Source organism: Perissodus microlepis, chromosome 15 (genome assembly GCF_051167445.1).
Source record: "Perissodus microlepis isolate ML-2025 ecotype Zambia chromosome 15, ASM5116744v1, whole genome shotgun sequence".
Lineage (NCBI taxonomy): Eukaryota > Metazoa > Chordata > Actinopteri > Cichliformes > Cichlidae > Perissodus > Perissodus microlepis.
The window spans coordinates 15099447-15119013 of record NC_140475.1 but is presented as its reverse complement, the minus strand read 5'-3'; the positions used below and the strand labels follow the sequence as shown (position 1 = coordinate 15119013).

General features: G+C 39.4%; 1 protein-coding gene across 1 annotated transcript in view; it reads right to left on the bottom strand.

Annotated features, from left to right (window-relative positions):
• The window catches only part of extl3 (exostosin-like glycosyltransferase 3), a 37801-nt gene that overhangs the window by 17047 nt on the left and 1187 nt on the right, over positions 1-19567 (bottom strand). The window lies entirely within an intron of this gene.

Below are 19567 nucleotides of genomic sequence, written 5' to 3'. Positions count from 1 at the left end.
ATATATTGCAGGCTACAAATGTGGAACTGCACACAGGAATGCAGAGTATGACAGGTTAATATGAGATAGCCCTGCACAGTAACTACAGGCCTGCATTCTGCTTTAGTTAGGAAGGTACACACAGAAAGCTCCCAGGACATATGACCCTGTGAACGCTGACCCCCATCCTGCTGCTAAGTGATGTGCCTGAGGTGCAGAGTGACCGAACGGGAACTATCACAACAGTCCAATTAATCACTGCATGACTGCCAGTGTCACCCGGGTAATGGCAGGCAGATGTTGGCAAACACTACTGCCGGGTCTAATCCAAAGCCAAAAACATGCTGGCCTAAAACTCTTCCTATAGCTGCTTCTGGGAGACAGAGCAACACACACATAGATAAAACCAAATCTCAGTCCCTTCAGTTGTAACTTTCTAATCTGCAGACTGTCTGGCCTCCTGCTACAGGCGGCTTAATCTCACTGCTGTCTGCATGGAAAACACATGGGAGAGCATTGATCACTGTGGACTTACTTTGTGGGGGATCAATGATAATGCCATCATTACCTACAGCTGAGCTGCAAGCTGGTTTGGTGTGAAGCACCTAAAGAGCTGTTATTGTAGCCATTTCCATTTGTGGGTTTTTGCAGAAGAGATGTAACAGTGCGCCACATAAAACACTGAAACGCAGCGATACCGGCATGCCTGTCCTTGCCTTCACCTTATACATCACGGTGTGTACTTACAATGTTACACAAAGCCACTTTGCAACTCTAACTGAATGGCCGCAGGCAGCAAATGTCATAATTATTCACATAGATTTTCCATTATGATGGCTAATCACTGTATATTATAGTACAAATATAACATTACTCAAGTAGAAAATCAATATGCATTTGATATGCAATCCATTCATTTTTCAGAGGATGAAATCCTCTGATGCAGTTAAACCAGGAGTTCTGTAGTCTTCTCAAGGGAAAGGAGAAGCTCAAGCACAGCTGCCTAGCTGATGACCCAGATTAAAAAAACACTCTTGCTCAACATGGTGTGCAATGAGCAAGCAACGACTCAGTCAGCAAATTGCTGGTCAGTCCTATGAATAACACAGACTGTGGGAGTCCAGGAGAGTTAATTTGATTTAGAGGAATAAAACTTGGTTTGATGCAGGACTGGTTTTTAAATTAATCCAGATCAATTTCACAGCTTGAGACAAATCAGGAAACAAAACCTTAAAAAAAAAAAAAAAGAAAAAAAAAAGTGGGACAGAATCTATGTTGTGATGCTTGCAAACATTCTGCAATTCATCGTGTGGAATTAACACACGTATTCATGTGAGGTGAAAAGAATGACAGCAGCAGGTGCTCGGCTCAGAGCCTGAATGAAGAAGTGGGGGGTGCTGCTGGCATTTGAGGGCAAGAGCTTGTATAAATGTTTGAACAGTCTCTGCAACCTGGCAGTGCTTTTTGAGACGGTCCGGAAATTCCTTTAAGAAACACAGAACACAGACAGCAGTGACATTCAGCTATAACAGGTTTTTACTTGGCTACAATCGGTCCGACTCAAGGACCACATCTCATGAGTTGGGGGGTGACACGGAGGAAGGCTGCTGCTGGAGCAGCTGGTGAATGAGTAAAAGCTGAAGTTTCTGAGGAATGACATATCCTGCAACAAAGTCGAGAGCGAGGGTTTTTTTTTCTACCAGCAGATGACGAGTCTGACAGACAGCGAGAAGAAGTCATAGATTCAAGGGCAGAAGGAAATATTTAACTGCCTGTATTCTCTTGCAAAAGCAGTTTTGATTTTTTTTTTTTTTATATATCTAAAGAAAACAAGTTGTTTAGCAGTTATGTTGCACAAGTTTTGCACAAGTAAATGTTCCAATGTGGGATTTTTATTCAGTTAAATGTTAAAAATCAAATCTAGTTCATAAAAAAAGTATAAATCCAATGAATTACTTATTATTCCATTATGAATCCTTATATTAAAGGAATAAGTAATAAACCTGGTCACTCCTGTAGAAAAACACACGGTTACACCACTGTCAATGACGTGAAATAGCTGAGCCTGTTGTTTCCACAGCTTGCAGTATACTTAAAAGACAATGTTCAAAAATAACACCGCTCAAGGACAAAGTTGCAATGCATCACACAATACAGTGCAGTAGGCTACAGTATCTCTCTAGTTTCAGCCACTTAGCACATACTGCAGCAGTGTGAAGCTTATATGCACTGTAGGACCAGGACCACTTATTGTAAAAATGATCTAAACACCTATTACCTTACAGTAGAGCTCTGAGGGGGAAATCGAGTTTATCATATTTGCATTTCATTTTACTACTTGTTATTTTTCTAGCTGGGGAGCATATGTAAAAGGTCAAACAGTTTTTCTTGTCACTTTAATGCATCGCTAACATACCGCTGTAGTTAAATACTAGGCAAAACCGAAACCTTAATTTAAATGTACACAGTTCTAGCTTACTGGGCCAGTAAGAACAGGTCTTCGGAGAACACGCTTCTGCACTTGAGAAAAGCTTAATGCCTGCTGGGACTCCAGGTTACCCTGATGCATTACTCTCTCCTTAAGGGACTTTGGGCTCATTGTGCTTGCATACTACCTTTCCCATAATTAATTGTAATTTCATCGAGGAGTTCGAAGCATGGCATTCCCTGTGGAGGTGATGGGGTGGTGGGGAGGTGGAGGCAGCTGCAGGAAAGGCACAGTGGTAGGGCTGTGTGAGGGGAGCAGCTGTTGTAGCCATGGATCACAGCTCATCTGCAGACAGCTGACAGAGGCATCTCAAGGACTTTTATCACTAGCATGTTACAGAAATAACTGTAAGGCACTCATAGGAGTTATGACAAGACGAGAGTACTTGATTAAAGCTAGCAATTGATGGTCCTATTTAAATTGCTGAAGCTACTTGATGAGTAGCATTAAACCTTGCTTGAAATATTGCATTTTATTTCATTTGTGATGTTTGCGGTTTCATTTTGTGGTTGTAAATATGCTTCCAGAATAAGCGCATAACAGTGAATGATGTTGCAACTTTATGTGGTTTAACAATTATAAAAATCACACCGATCCCAAACTAGTTCAATCTACACCTACCTCTGACTATTATCTTCGTCTTCTTCTTTCAGCTTTTCCCTTTAGGGGACACCACAATGGATCATCTGCCTCCATCTCACCCTATCACCTCTGTCCCACCAACCCTCTGCATGTCTCCTTTACCACATCCATGACTTGTCTCTGTGGTTGTCCTTTTCTCCTCTTGCCTGGCAGCTTCACATTCAGCATCCTTTCCTAATAATGCCACCATCCCTCCTCTGCACATGTCCAAACCATCTCAGCCTCTCTTCTTTGGCTTTGTTTCCAAACTGCTTAACCTGAGCAATCTTATATACCAGACTATATAATATATATATGAAAGCCTATTAATTACTTCTTCATGTTCCAAATGCATATCATAAGGCATTACTCATATACTGTGCATGCAAATGAAAAATGATCAGACTTTTCTCTTTTATATTAGTAGTGTCTTTCCACAAATGGTTTGGGTGAAATTCCAGGGTATATTTGCCAAATGTCTAACATATTTTATTATTATTATTATCATCATCATCATCATCATCATCATCATTATCCTGTCATCTACAATCTAGTAAACAATCCTCACATTCTTTTTTCACCCCAAAGTGAGCCCTGATGCTTCCCCTAATTCATTGTGTTTGATTGATTTCATACAGTAGTCAGATGTACTCTATCTCAGTTTTAGACAGGTCTGTTGCTAGCAGAGGATCACACTAAGCACAATGAAAGCCCAGATGCTGCAGATCAAGGACAAGAATGATAGCCATCAACTTCATCCAAGACAATGGAGCTGAAGTTCATCTGGAACTGATTATATTGTTGTTTGTTTGTCATAGAGTACTTAACAAATAAAATATCTGAAGATGAGAAACAAAAATATTTCTGCTTAATATTTCATTTAAGAGAGCCACACTCATGGACACATTTCCTACAAACCGCAACTGTCACAAATCAATCTAAATCTGTTGAAAAGCACTGTAGGGGTAGGCTAAACACTGCTATATTATGCAACGCAGTTCAACACCACCACAAGCGACACCCTCCAAGATGATCTTACAGTTGAAAAAAAATTGCCTCTCACAGGCAGGATTCCTGCAATAAATCCTTACTTTATGAGTTTTACAATCTTCAGTTTGTGTTGCAGAGAGACTGCAGTGATTTTACCAAGGTATTCTCATCAAAAAACAAAACAAAACAAAAACCCCCACCAGGTACTGAGTGTGTTTAACATACATATCATAAACAGAGAAGCTATTTTTTGGAATATACATTGGGGGGGGGGGGAAATATATATATATATATATATATATATATATATATATATATATATACATACATACACACGCACACACACCTCTTCCACACCAAAAACCATGCAGAAACATTTCTGACTGTACACCAACTTAAGAATGAAATACTTTTCCACACTGCTCTATGAACTGAAAACGGTTCGGTGGATGCTCATTTCTTCCCTCTTTCATTATCAAATAATGCTGAGGAAATGACAATGAGGCCGTTATCACTATCAGGGGTATCGGTGCGATGATCGCCCAGAGAAGGAGCAATTAATTTCGCCCTCCGTGTGGATCACCTCCTACTCCGTACATAATGTATGGGTGCGATGACCTTTATATATCCGTGTGTGCATTAAAAGAGACGGAGACAAACAGAGGCAGACAGAAAATCCACACTAAACTGCCCTCTTGTTTGCAAGCGAATATCACTAGGTCTAATCATGAGTATTTATAACTCTGCTGAATACCATTTTGCGCAGACAGACACAGACAGAGATGTAGATAAACAGAAAGAGACAGAGAGTGATGACCGGGGAAGGGGCGGGAGAGGAGGAATGAGTTCATGACAGATGGGCCTGGGTAACTTCCAACCTCCAAAGCTCCTGCAGTATGACAACGATTACACACGAGCCTTAAAAATAAATAAATAAATAAAAGTCCCGTGTCCTTTCTGGAGTGCACATATTTATCATTTAAGAGACAACCCAGTGTAAATCTCACATGAAATGCATGCACAGATGCAAATATCACCCACATGATCGAAAGACCCTACACCGGTAATGTAGACCAACATCTGCGAACATCTTTGGTGACCTAGCGCTCGGAGAGCGATAAACAAAATGAATCGTTCTGCCTTTGCAGGAGGTGCTAATCTGTCAGTGAAGCCTCTGCTGTTTAACTGCTGTGGCACGAGCTGCCCCGCAGGGGTGAGGCACGGAGAGTCTCTCGCCGTGGTGGTGAGAATTGCGAATGTGAGAGCCAATTAAAGTCAAAGCAGACATAGAGACACAGAGGACTCCTCCATTTTTCACCACACAATAGCTCACACATTTTTTGTCTAATGAGTTTCAGCTCCCAAAAAGCCTCCAAAGAGATCCTCTGACATCTTTAATTTTTATTTGGCCTTTTTTTCCTGCCAGAAATTCGCACAGTAGGCAAAAATATAATCACGTATTCTTCGGTTTTCCAAAACTGGTTAGTTAGCTTTGTTACTTTGCTCCTTCCTGAAAACAAAGGGCAGAGTTGGCAGAAAAACATGAAGCTGGTTTTTGTCGCTTTCCTTTAATTAAGGTTCCAGTTTTATTGCTTTTTGAAAACACGTATTCATGATGCTGGACAGACTCTCTTTGTACACAAACTCAGACAAAATAACGTCCAATTTAATGTAGAAAAAAAGATTTTAAAAATACAACAAAAGAATTAGAGTTTGCTACAGAGGACAGGAAGGAGAAGTGAATGCGCTCAAGTTACACTGAATCCACATTACCGAAAAACAGATGCATGAGATGAGGTGCCTGCTGAGCAAAATTCAGGCGAGATGCGCAACTAATTCTTCTTGAAGTGGTATGAAAAGCAGCATTTGACTATTTTCCTTTGGCATTTCCTCTTCCCCAACAGCACGGTCATGCTTTTTATGTTAAAATTGTATTTACTTAGGAGCTGAGTGTTATCTAGAGCATCTATTGGTTCACATACTCCAACGTCCTTCTGCGGTCTCTTTGCAGAAAGAGTTTCCCAGATATTGTTTTGTATCGAGAATTGTTGTGAAACTAAAAGCTTAGACTGACTGTGACATACAGAATTGACTGGGTTTTTCACAGTTATTGCTTTATCCACAGTGCAGACAATATCTGACTGTGACAGAGAGGAGACAAGCTAAGGGAGAAAATTACATCTACAGAGATAAAAGATAAACTATAATTTGCTGTTAGTTGCTTCCGGATTGCCAAAGGTCTCTCACCCGGTCTGCTTTCAGCAGCGTGATGGAGGTGTCAGTTTGTTGCCTGTGCCAGACAGGCTCCATTGTCCAAAAATCACAGGCCGGTCTGGGCTCAAATCCCAAAACGACAAACTTTTGTCCGCAACCACCTGCGAGTCTTTAATTGCACTTCTTTGTTTTTCCATTTGAAATGCATTTGAAGCTCATGCCAAGCCCATGTATTTATAAAACTTTTAAAAAGACTTTGAAGAGTAATCATGTCAGATCTGGCAACCTGCGATCTCTATGGAAAAATATATATTTTGAAACAGTCTGGAGAGTGGTTGCTGGAGGTTGTTGGCTGCTGCTGGATGAAATTGGTTGCACGGTCACCTGTAGTTTGCATGGAAGTCACATATTTGTTTTCAAACACTTGTAATTTACTCTCTGAGCGGCATTTGAATTATGAAAATTGTGACATACACCGACAACAGAGAATGTTTGCCTTTAAAGTAAAAACTGTGCCATACTGCTACAACCAACACGCTTCAGATAAGATAAGATAAAACTTTATTAATCCCTCGGGTGGGTTCCTCTGGGAAATTCGGTTTCCAAAAAAGCACAGCACCGACAGAAGTTACAGAGTTACAGAATATTATATATATATGTATATACACACACATATATAAATACAGAGACATATATAAATAAAATATACAAAGGGGATAAATAGAATAAATAGGAATAAAAATAAAAAATAAAAATACAAGTGAAATTGCACATTTGGCACAAGTTTTACTTTGAAGGCAAACATGCTCTTGTTTCTGGTTTGTGTTGCACTTTTCATAGGTTCACTATGACTTGGTGAATGGTTTGCAAGTGTTTACAGACAAGCTGGGGTCTTCCAAGCAAATTAATGGTAACCAGTGTAATCTGCTTACAACCAAAGGAATTGTATACGTCTTTGTGACCAAATGCTAGCAACTGTTCGTCAACCAATCGAGGAATCCACTTTTTTTTTTCTTAAGACCAGTGGTTCTCAGGTGGTCTGCAACCAGTCTCTAGCTGTGTGTGACTTAAATAAGCAGGAATTGTGATTATGACTTTTGCCACATTACAGCCTTACTGGGGCTTACTGGTTGCATGGATTAATCAATGTTTTTTGAGCTTCTAGTGCTGCCAGAGGTCTGAACAACAAAGCAGGATTTGAGCTTATCTAAGTAACTTCAGGCTTAACGCTTGGTTTTCTTTACTGTGAAGGTGATTCCTTTCTTACCAGGGTACATCACCATGATAACATATCATGCAAATACAATTTGCTCTGGAGCAGGCTAGACTCCAGATTTAAGATCAACAAGAATGAAATCACCACCTACTGACCAATCAATGCTCTGGAAAACAGCCTTAGCATTCTGGGAATACCTTAAACAATCTGTACGCAGATGGTACGAGGGTTTAATGTTTTTGAATATTTTCCAATGTCTTTGCATGTCCCTGCACCTATACTGCACATTAGGGCTGCCACAAACGATTATTTTGATAGTCGATTAGTCACCGATTATTTTTGCGATTAGTCGACTAATCAGATCATCATCCATTGGACGTAAAACGTACAGCTTATTGCACCAGCAGCATCTGCTCTTATATAACTATCATTAGCTTACAGCTTTAAGTGTTTAAGGTATGTGCTAACTAAAAATAAAGACAAGATGATAGTTTATTAAATTTTAATGAAATTGTTTCGGTGAAGTTTAATAAACTCCTTGCTATCTAAAATATAACAGGACACCGGAGTATATTCTCCAGCATCTCACACTTCTGATAATCAGCTGTCTGCTTGACGTTTATTTAGCTGTGTAAAAACTATAACTTTAATCTCAGCCAAACCGATTTACTCAGGAACAAATAAAATACTAAAAAAAAAAAAAAAGCCAAACAATAACATTTTTAAGTTATCTAAGTGACTTATATACCTTTAAGTATAGAGCCCGTGAGAGTCCGGTGTTCTCACGGGCTCTAGTGAGCCTTGCCCCCGGCTAGCTATCGAGCTAGTGGGTAACAGACATCTCCGAAAACGTCGGAGCGCTTTTGAAAATATGTGGTGTCTTGATAAACAGCAGATATTTGAGGTTTACACAGTTACATTCTAGCCTAAACGTTTATTTTGTGACCCAGAAAGAATAATAAGAGTAATATTAAAACTAACTAGCTGCCGCCATTGTTGGAAACTGAGCTGGGCTGCGCTATGAATTCTGGGACAGAGATACTACTTCTTCTTCGGAGTTTAACGGCAGCTGGTATCCTTGTACATGCAGTGCTGCCATCTTCTGTTTCAGTCCGTTATTACACTCTTAAATCCTACTACTTATTCCTGCGTGTTTTGGGATCTTACAAAGCTTCAAACGACTCGTCGACTATTAAATCAGTCGTCGACGATTTTGATAGTCGACGTAATCGTGACTAGTCGACTAATCGTGGCAGCCCTACTGCACATAGACTAAGCCTACATTTGAACTGAATTTAGTTTTTCTTTTATCTTTACACTCACAGAGGCTGCAGCAGAAAGAATAAAAACTAAAACTATCCTTTAAACATGAATTTAATAAAACCTTAATCATAACCAATACCTCAATAATAGAGTAGCTCTTTTCCAGTCTTACTGACCAAAGCACTTAAAACGCACACTTTAAATACTATATTATCCACACTGCTCTTCCACTCATACACGCACTCCTGCTTGTGCTTTGACTGCAGCAGCAGCAGCTGCTGTATAATTTTAACTTCCTTTGGAAAACCAGCCGCTTTACTGCCTTACATATATCCATGTTTGTGATTGGTCAGAGGATGACAATGCCATCCCTTGCATGTGAATGCACAGAAGAAACTCTAGGTTAACTTAATGAGTTGATAACCAGCTTCGCGTGACTGCGTATGCTGATGACATTAGTAAGGGACGTAAATCTAGATAACGAGAAGATACCCTAGGTGTGTTGAATTTGCTTCTTTGCGCACAGAAAATGTGGAGGACTCTCACTGGTATTTTCTTTTAAAATTCACTTCTGTAATATTACAAATGAGTAGCGCTGATTCATCAATTATTTTTTTGTTAGACCCAGAATAATGAGAACTTCAGTCAGTCTCTCGAGTGATGAGCAAAGTCAGTTCTAAGAAAAGACTTTCGGAAAACCAAAGTTCAAACCGTCTTTTCATCCTCTAAGTAACGACGCGTCTAAATGACACATCCCTGTCCCTTGTCAAGCTACACTGTCAAACCTCATCTTTACAGGGAACTTCTGTGCTTGAATGCCTGCAACTGGTATTTCACCCATTCATTACCAAAAATCTAATTACAGGCTGCCACATGGTACTCATTTAAACATTTGAGTCTGCATAATTACTTTAGTCAGAGATGAAATAGGACAGAAGAGTCTGAGGCCACAAACAAGCCTCTCATGCACTCTTCCTCCTGGCAGAATCTAGTAAAATCTCACCCTAAATGGAAACTACGGCCATTTAAGCTAAAAATAACTTTAACTCATTATATGTGGCCTCTGTATATTTCTCACCTTTGTATTTATACTGTTCACTTCACATTTATACTCTTATCTTCAGCCAAAATAGTACAGAATCTCTCAGTTTGTGGGTTTTTTGGGGGGCCCAGGTGCTTCATTATCCATTTCCTGTTAAAGCTATGCAGATTCATAATAAAATAAGTATTCATCTCATTAATCACCATCTTAGAACATTTCACAAGCCCAGATGTCACAATTTTGAAAAGGCATGGTCGACCCCAATTAGTCGCTTTGGCTCTTATCACACTTTATCTGGAGCAAAGTGAATCCAGCAATCACAACTACACGAAGTTCAGTCTCTCTGTGTTACAACAGTTCGTCCGAGGCAGGAAGAAGAATGAGGGCAGAGAAAATGAAAGAGTTTTTCCGTATTCCAGAGTGGAAACTGCTTCTCTGATTGAACACATGTCAAGTTCACTGCCGCAAAGGCTCTGGTGTGTCAAAAAGCCCTCTTTTTTCCTCAAAGAAGCAACATCTAAAGTAAAGCTGTGTAACATACACTAAAGCACAGGGAGTTCCAAATCCCGATTTTGTCTATGTATGCTGAATATATTATAGGACAAAAAAAAAGAAGCATTTTGTGGATTATACTTTCTTTCTTACTGAAGTTAAACTGACTTATAAGACCGACACCATTAATGTCTGCGGATTAAATATGAAGCAACAAATGTGGCTGAATGAGTTAATTAATGCTGGGAAGTAGCTTATTTTATTTTTACATTTAGACAAGTCTGGCACCGACTGGTGAAAAGTTCGGCTGCTGACTCGAATGCCTGATTGCGTCTAGGAGGTGGGGTCTTTATGCTAACCTTAAGGAGAGATGTCTGACAACATTAAAAATTACTTTCCTTATTAAATTATAGCATCCCATTTGGTATTCCTTTTCCATAGCCTTGCATCTTTTAAGACTTTGTGGTTATGTATATATAACCGAATGCAATTATTCACAGTTGGCTTCAACTTTGTTACTTTTTAATTAGTTTGTCTCAACACAGATACAGCAGACCTACTTTTATCCTGTTAACAAGTAGAGAAAGTAGGTGAAGAAGGGGAGATGATATTGCTTGAACTTCCTTTCAGTTAATTTGTCCAATAAACGTAAACCCAAACTGATGCCAATTGTAGCAGGTTTGTAGTTGTTACATTGATATTTAAAATCATGGAGTATGGTCTGGTAGTAATCGACCCCACTGCCAATAAACACCTGACAAGCAATAATTTCATTGTACTGGAAAACACGACAATAAAACTTGAAACTATAAAAATAAACTAGCTTATGTAATTAAGTGAGCTTATACATAATTTGTTTGTTTTTATTAACCTTTTTCATTCCAGAGAAGCAAAGACCTGTATTATTTACAATAAAAAATAACTGAACAGTTCTTTAATATTAGACTTTTGCAATGCTAACGTCAAACAACAGATAGATATCTTTATAAACCCAAGCAGAATACCATCCAATTCTCTGTTAAGCTTATAGAAGTCAACAACACCGTTGTGAGCTGACACCACACAAACACATTATGTTTACATTATTATCAGCGCAGCTCCTGCATCATTCATAGTAACAAATGCAAGCAGTAATTATAATTGCTGCACCAATCCAAGTTTTTCCATTTCCAAACCAACACAGACGCTTTGATTACTACTGATATCGAGCACAAATCTGATAACAGTATTCAACTAATACACTTGAAATCAATCCTTTAAATTTAAGGCAATATAAAATATTACACATTTTTGACAAATTTACTTAATATGCCTAATTTTTTGGACTAATCCTCTCAAATTCTTAAATCAAGGCGAGTCCATAGGCTTATGCTTACTATTGTTTTTTGCAGACGCAGGTTTCTCCTTTTTCTGCACCTTCTCTCTCACACAAACACGGTAAGAGATTGCACTGACTAATAAACCTTTATGTTACTCTTAGCGCAAGAGAGAGAGAGAAGCTAAAGCATCATCTCGTTGAAGTCCTTCAATCACTGAATAACTCCCCATTTGCTGTGTCTTTGCCATTAGCTTCCTTCATGCTACATTAGCTGTCCTGCTAGCTGCTGCTGTCATGCGGCAAAGTAAACACAGAACAATAAACCACCCTCTTCAATTTCCCAAACCGCCCATCCTCAATTCCTCTTCTCGCCTTAGCGCCTCCCACCAGAGATGCAAGTGGAGGAGGCGTGGTAGAGACACAAGGAGAGAGGGGTCGAGGCAACAGGCACTTAACTAAATAACATATCCTCTCCTTGGAGCAGTCACTTTAGAGCAACACTGATTAAATACAACCCAAGTGCATCATAAATAACTTTGTTATAGCTGCAACTACAGCTGTATTTTATGATCTCAGATTTAACTGTACTAATGTCGTGTTTTATATTTAGGAAGACTTTTCATTATACAACACAATATGGCATAATCAGATAAAACATTATCGTTTTAAAAAAATTATAATGATCACAGAAACAGTTAAGGGCAAAAAAATGTATCATCCTAAATAATTGGAATAGTTATTTGATGAGTCCTCCTCCTGCCGTGGTTTGCCATGTGTGCCGCGCCTCGTTATGCCCTTTAGGGAACATAGCATTCTGAGATTGATTTCTGAGCTACAGGCTGGAGAACTGAGAAAACAATCAGGCACAAATAAATTAAATGGAAAAAAAAAAAAAATAGAACTGAATTGAACAGATCAGCACGTTGTCAGCATCAGGCCAATATCCCGTACAAATATCCAATGGGTGCATTCCCAGTAAAAATGATCAATACTGATCAATATGAGCAAAAATGTTGTGACAATATTTTTTAAGCTGCATAGTGACTAAGTCACAGAGAGAGATCAATATCATCGACTTAATCTGAGGGATCTCCATGTGGCGATGGACAGCTGTCAGCAGAGGATCTGCAGATCATCTGTTATTCCTTTGACCAAAAGCTGCTCTTACATTATCACGTGCTACATGCGTTTAAAGTTCTGCCATAATCAGATATTTTTTTTAAATCTTTTTCACTGCAAAATTAGAATTTATCATGCACTAACAAAAATCTATGCAGGCGTCCTGGTTTGTGGCAAACATAGATAAAACAAAATCATTACTGCAGTAGTAATCACACCTCTGCTTCTTTAACATCTACCTTAAAGAAGGCCACTCCTGCAAGCCCCTGCTGCATCATTTGATTGTGACCTTTGGCTATTTTATAAATGTAGTGTTACATCCACCAACACGATTTGAAAGATTTCTCCCTCTCTGTCTGCCCTCGCAAAGTTGCGGACAGCCATCCACTCTGAACAGACTACAAATGGAAGTATGCCTCCAAATATTTGCTTGACGACTGAGTCTTATTGTGAGGTCTCTGCCAGTTCTCTCTCCCAGCATCAACACCACTCTGTGCCAGGGCTGCAATATCAACAATTGGGCTAAAGCCATAAATAGGACTAGTTTGTAAGCCTCAATAATCACATAGAAAAATAGCCTATGTCTGGCTGAAACTCAAAAGTGATTTAAATCCACAGAGCACTGTCTTTGCTCCATGAATATAACCAATTTCAGCACATTTCTCTTTGACAGTGTTGGCGTAAATATATTACGCCACTGACAATTCATTTTAAGACATGGAAGCTGTTTATGTCAAAACAGCTGCAGCTTTGAGTTAAACCCTGGAAATTATTGGCACTGTCAGACTGTAAATTAGGGATGTTCTTTGTTCTTAAACAGAGACTGGTGCTGTCTTTTTGTGATGCACTATGCTAGAGTTACAAGAAGTATATTATTTTTCAACTGATAAATTTCACACCAGCAGAATAGCTTAACATTGCAATGAACCAGGGACAGATGCACTTACATAACACACGCACCAGCTACCAACCGTTTTTATTATTATTATGTCATTAATTATCAATTAAGTGTTTAATCAAAGACATGTCTGAACTGAAGGTCAACAGTTAAAACACAACCCCAACAATAAAGGGCTATACATAAAAACAGCTAAACCTAATGTCAAGGCAGGTCCTCACAAAGTCATACATGCTCAAACCTGACTCTCCCCTATGAATACTTTCCAGACAGAACAGTCAGCAGATAACACAGAGAAATTTAGCACACAAATAGTAAAATCCTGCCCTCTCAACATATAACTCCTCCTGTTATCTTGCTATAGCAGTGGCAGCAGCCCCGCTTGCCGTGTCCTCCTGAGAGCTCTTTCTCTCCCCCTTCCCGTGCAGGCTGGCGTAGACCATAACAGATTGACTCAGCCTGACAACAGCTGCCAGAAGCCCGCAAGCCTCATCCTCCAGACACTGGTGGATTGTGGGAGGGGAGCCAGGGTGATTAGCCCCTTGACAAGGCTAAATTATTGCAGTGTACCACCCCAAAAGAGACTGCACCTGAGCGTCAATTTAGAGCTTTCACACTACTTTAAGTGATGCTGTTAATGACTACTCAGCCTCACAATGGGCTGAACTCTAAAGCTACACTGATCAAAAAAAAAGGAAAAATCTTACCACGTGTTTAAATCAAATGTATTAAAAAGTGAAGGAAATGTCTTCCAGACTGACAATCAACTTTTGCAATAAAGCAGTTATTTTCAACTGCTTCAGTCACGAGTGGCTCTTACAGTACCTTAAGGGTAACAATGAAATGACTATGGTCCACTAGGTGTGCACAAAGCTGTTTTTCCCATTTAAAACACGTTGCTTATTGCTCAGTCAAGCTAAAGTACAATATAGCAAGTCAACCTCCAAGCAACTTGGACAACGGATTCTCACAATGAAATTTTTCACATTTGCCAACCAACTGGCAATAGTTGCAGCAACCAAACGCTCACTGAAACTAGGAATTTTGGGGACTTGTGATCCACAGTCTGCCCTGGCAGCTTCATTTAATCCCTGAAAGTGGTGACATCTCTCCCAGAGCTCCAGTTTGGTGACATCTCTGCGTATCTTGTAGAGAATAACTTGGAGCAACGACAATCACTCTCAAACAGATCGGTGAAGGTTTGCAAATAACTACCATTTAATTTCTAAACAGACAGACTGATTGCAACGTGTTGGCAATCAACTCATCAACACCACAACACTTTACAATAGAGGACTCAGCTCACTAGTTGCCAACTGGCAAGGTGAATTTGCAGGTAATTCGCAATCTTGCAGCAACTTTGTAACCATGTGTGGCAGAATTTCATCATTTCTGTTTCAAATCTATGAGGATCTGCCTGAACTCTAAAGGCAAGTAGTTCGTGTGAATTTCTGTGTATGCAGATAGCAACCATTTTCAATTTATCATCGTATTACCACAAACAGATTGCATGTAATTGCAAACCTGACCCATTCAATTATGCACGCTTATAAATCACTTCATAATCCTTACCCAATGCGCCACAGTCTAGCAACTTACAATCGTCACCTTGACTTCGCCTCAAAATGTATATTCAGTAGATAGATAGACAGAGAGATAGACAGAAACAGATGGGAAACTATTCTCTCCACAAATGAAAAAAAAGGTTTTCACTATTGTTTGTGCATTAGGTGTCTTGAAGTTTAGCTTAGCCTTCGGGTTATAGTCTCCCTCTCTGTCAAAAAAAAAAAAAAAAATCCTCTGTACATTTCCTAGTTGCAGATTATATCTGACTTTATACAAAACTTGTGCAGTTTTACATTTTTTGAAATCCATGACCTTCACAGTTTTTTACCTGAAAACAAAATATCGTGTGGTCTCTAAATCCTACATCATTAATGATCCTAATTGGGGATTTTATAAGTTTATATAAATGTTTGAAGTAAAGATTTTTATGGAGCTGGCCGATAAAATGCTTAAAGCAATTATCATACAAAACTCTCCTAATTAGTGTCTTGAAACATGGTCAATATAACGTCAACAGAACTCACTCCATCCATGTTTGGACAGACAACATGAAAAGAAAATGACAATCAGTATAACACAGATCTAAACAAATTTAAATAATATTTTAAACATTTATATTTGTTCAAATTCAATGATAACTCGTTTCTATAAAACTATTTCCAATTTCCAAAAGCTGCTACGAATCCTCTTCAGCCCTCCGACTCAGTTTAATCTCCATCCTGAAGCCTCATAGTCCCTCTAAGGACGGGAACTGACTGCAAGTAGTCACAGCCTTGCCCTACCCGTCTTCAAAACAACCATTTAAAAAGCAAAAGGATCACAAGTTTATTGTGCTTTATTTGTTGCAGTAATTTTGATCATGTCAAAGTCCCAAACTACTGTTTTCCCTAGTGTGACTGTAGTATTATTGGAGATGAGTGAGCCGAGAAATCCTACTGCTTGCAGGCGGTGCATGAAGAGCTGCTGTTTGCTAAGTAAAAGCAGGACTGTCATTCTGCTCTTTTCTCATTTTCTGAGCCGCTGCATCTGTTTTTGTCAGAAGCTTCACTCAAAACATTTACTTCTGTCTTCTAGTGCAAAGGAACCATTCTTCTGTGTTTCAATAAACAAATAGAACAAGCTGTCCATGGTTTATGTTGCCTAACTTTTCCTGCCGTTTAAAGCAGATTTAGAGGATGATGCAGAGTAGCAGAGCTCACTCCTCCATAGTGTGACCAGTCAGCTATTCAAGTAGCTCTAAACCTCTGCATTTTCTCTGACAAGAGCAGAATAGTTTGATAGAATCCAAGTCAAGAGGCACAAGCTCTATTTGATGATTCATCCAGGCCCTCATCACAAAGACGAGGCAGTTAATGTCATCAGTGTTTGAAAACCACAGCCAAACCCTCTCACTCTAGTGTGGTAAAAAACAAATCAGGACTGCCATAAAGAAGCACCTCCATCTCCTTCCACGGTATAATTATCATCGCGAGCAATCAAGCCAAATTCTGACCACTTTTCTCTTCATCACAGTCAGTGAGAAAATAACAACTGGGCCATTTCACAGCAGATATTTAGATATTTTGGCCTGCGATAGCAGTCAGAAAAGCACAGGTGTGAGAATCTCAGTGAGCTGGCAAGGACATACCCAGCAGTCTGAAGCTGAGAAACAGACACCTAAACAGAATTCAAGAATTATTCATGTGATTTAATCAGCTGTGTAACATGGGGATGGTCTCAAGTGGCTGAGCTGAAGGCAAATGGATTCCTTTTTTTTAATTCCTGAAGATGTTTCACCTCTCATCCAATAAGCTTCTTCAGTTCTAACAGCTGATGGGGAGTATTGAACTTATAAAATAAGTCCAGCTGCCTACACAGGCGACATCATAATAATAAACATCTGAACATTCATGAGCAAACCAAAATGAGTTACTCCTCACTGTCAGTGCAGCTCACACCAGGAAGAGGATACTGTACCAAAATGAACTTGGCAGTGGAGAATGGGTTGGATGCTCATTCATACAGTGCTTTCTAGTCTTACTGACCACATATCAGTCTACAGTCATACAGCACTTTACTCTTTGTACTTAAGCCCTTCATCTACCTCACATCCTTGGCCAGTACAAAATTAATTTAACATCAATGTCTTTGGATATGGATGGAAGCATGAGTAGTGAGTAACTACAGACTTATTTTAAAAATAACAAGTGTCACATTGTTAGTTTGGAAAATCCCATCAGCAACAGGGCCAGGAAACCTCACTCTGGTAGTGCAACCACTTTGCTGCTTTTAGAGCAACCAAACACACTGCACTGCTTTAAGGAAGGTCACATGTGCGTTTCCTGAGGTTGCTGGAGTTACCCTGCCTACATATGACTACCTATTTGCATACAGTGTATTGCACTGAGGTGTACTTTCATTAAAATGTGAAGTAATTTAACATTTATGAATATTTTGCCCTGCCAGCCCTGAATAGAGTGCAAAGAATGTAAACAGCTTCATTATGACTAGCTGACCAGCATTAGCATAAACACCGATAACGACTGTGGTTGTTCAGGTGCTTATCAATATTTCACTACTGACCAGTCTGGAACCTGGTTATACTGGTTCTCATACAGTAGGATTCTGCCAGATGCATTTGGTTTAAATCAAGCATATTCACTTCTAACCCAAACAGGATCCCATGCCAAAAAAACCTGACTTCAAATCCAGAGCCTCATATTTTCATCTACAAGGTGACTCCCACCGTTCATAAGCAGCAAGTACTTCCCTAAAGCTCCTATATTACTATTGATCGTATAGCATATAATATACTGATACATTTCATGCCCACAAAGTAGTATTTTGTGGCCACAATTTATTTATTTTTTGGACCATGTCATCAGAGGGGCTCCGTACAATCTAACCGTATAAGTGTGGAAATTTCTAACCACACAAACAGCTGTTTGGTGATATTTCAGCTTTTGGACAGATCTTTATTGGCATGCTCTATGATAGATTTTGTGCTGCATCATCACAAAAACACAAGTCTCTTTTGTTTATTATCATGATGCAAACACTTTAACAACCTGCTCTTGTTCAAATCTCAGCACAGCAAGCAAAACATCAAGAGATGGAAGAATTCCTTCAAATAAAAACACTTCCTGTGATAACATCAGACACCGGCACTAACCGGATAGGAAGAAACTGCTGCCCAGTCTCAGACAGAACTCTAATAACACATGACAAATACAGACACGATTATCAATACTGGTTTTAAGATAGGGGAAAGTACATAAGCTCCAGGTGCAGTGTTCACAGAAGCCAATTTCCCTGCACTCCTCTTTCAGAATCAGAGTGTATTCAGCAGCTTTCACCAAGCGTCAAGTACAAATATAACATGTACTCAAACTCATTTGTCTCTTAAATATGATCTACTGACTTAAACGTAAAAGTAAACAAAAGGTATAATCTGATAATGCAATTCATTAAAGGCACAAATGAATTAACCTCACAGCTACAGCTCTACAACTCTGATACAGCAGCTATTAAGTGGAGACCTTGGGCAAAGACATGTGAGTGAAAACTGGTTCGCTGGTTATAGAAACATGCTTTAAAAGCAGTGCCCCAGGCAGAAACCTAAGGCTTCCCAAAAACATGCCAAGCCTTGCCTTAATATCAGCTACAGGGCTTTATATTCCACATCTGCAAAGAGCTCACTGGCCACTTCGTTATGTACAACCACTCATAAATGCAAATATCTAATTAGCTAATTACATGACAGCACCTCGTTGCATTCAGACATTTAGGCACGCTGAAGGTCAAACCAAGCATGTAAATAACTTCACTTTTTTGCAATCCTTTGACTGGGAAAACATTACCTGGTCCTGGTCTCCATTTCTGCTGTGATTTTCAGGTGATAGAGACAAAATTTGGAGTAAACAACATGAAAGCTTGGATCTTTTCTGCCTTTTATCAATGGTTGATGCTGCTGGTTGTATAATGGAACACTGTCACACTCTGGTTGCCTTAGTACCAACAGATCATCGTTTACATGCCACAGTGTACCAGAGTATTGTTGCTCACAGTGTCCATCCCTGCCCTCCGGCAGGATAACAGTCTTCCTACATAGATCAAATCATCTCAAAGTGCTTAAACACAACAATGAATTTACTGTACTCAAATGACCCCCACATGTGCAGTCGACAAATCCGCAGTAACTGTGTGATGCTATCACTCCAATAAGGACCGAAATTACTCATGAATGTTTCCATCACTTTGTTCAATCCATGCCACAAAGAATTAAGAGTTCAGAAAGCAAAGGCGGGTCCAACCTGGTACTAGAAAGGTGTAACAAAAGAAGATGCCACTGAGTGTAAGACAATACTCTGGAAAACTCCCTT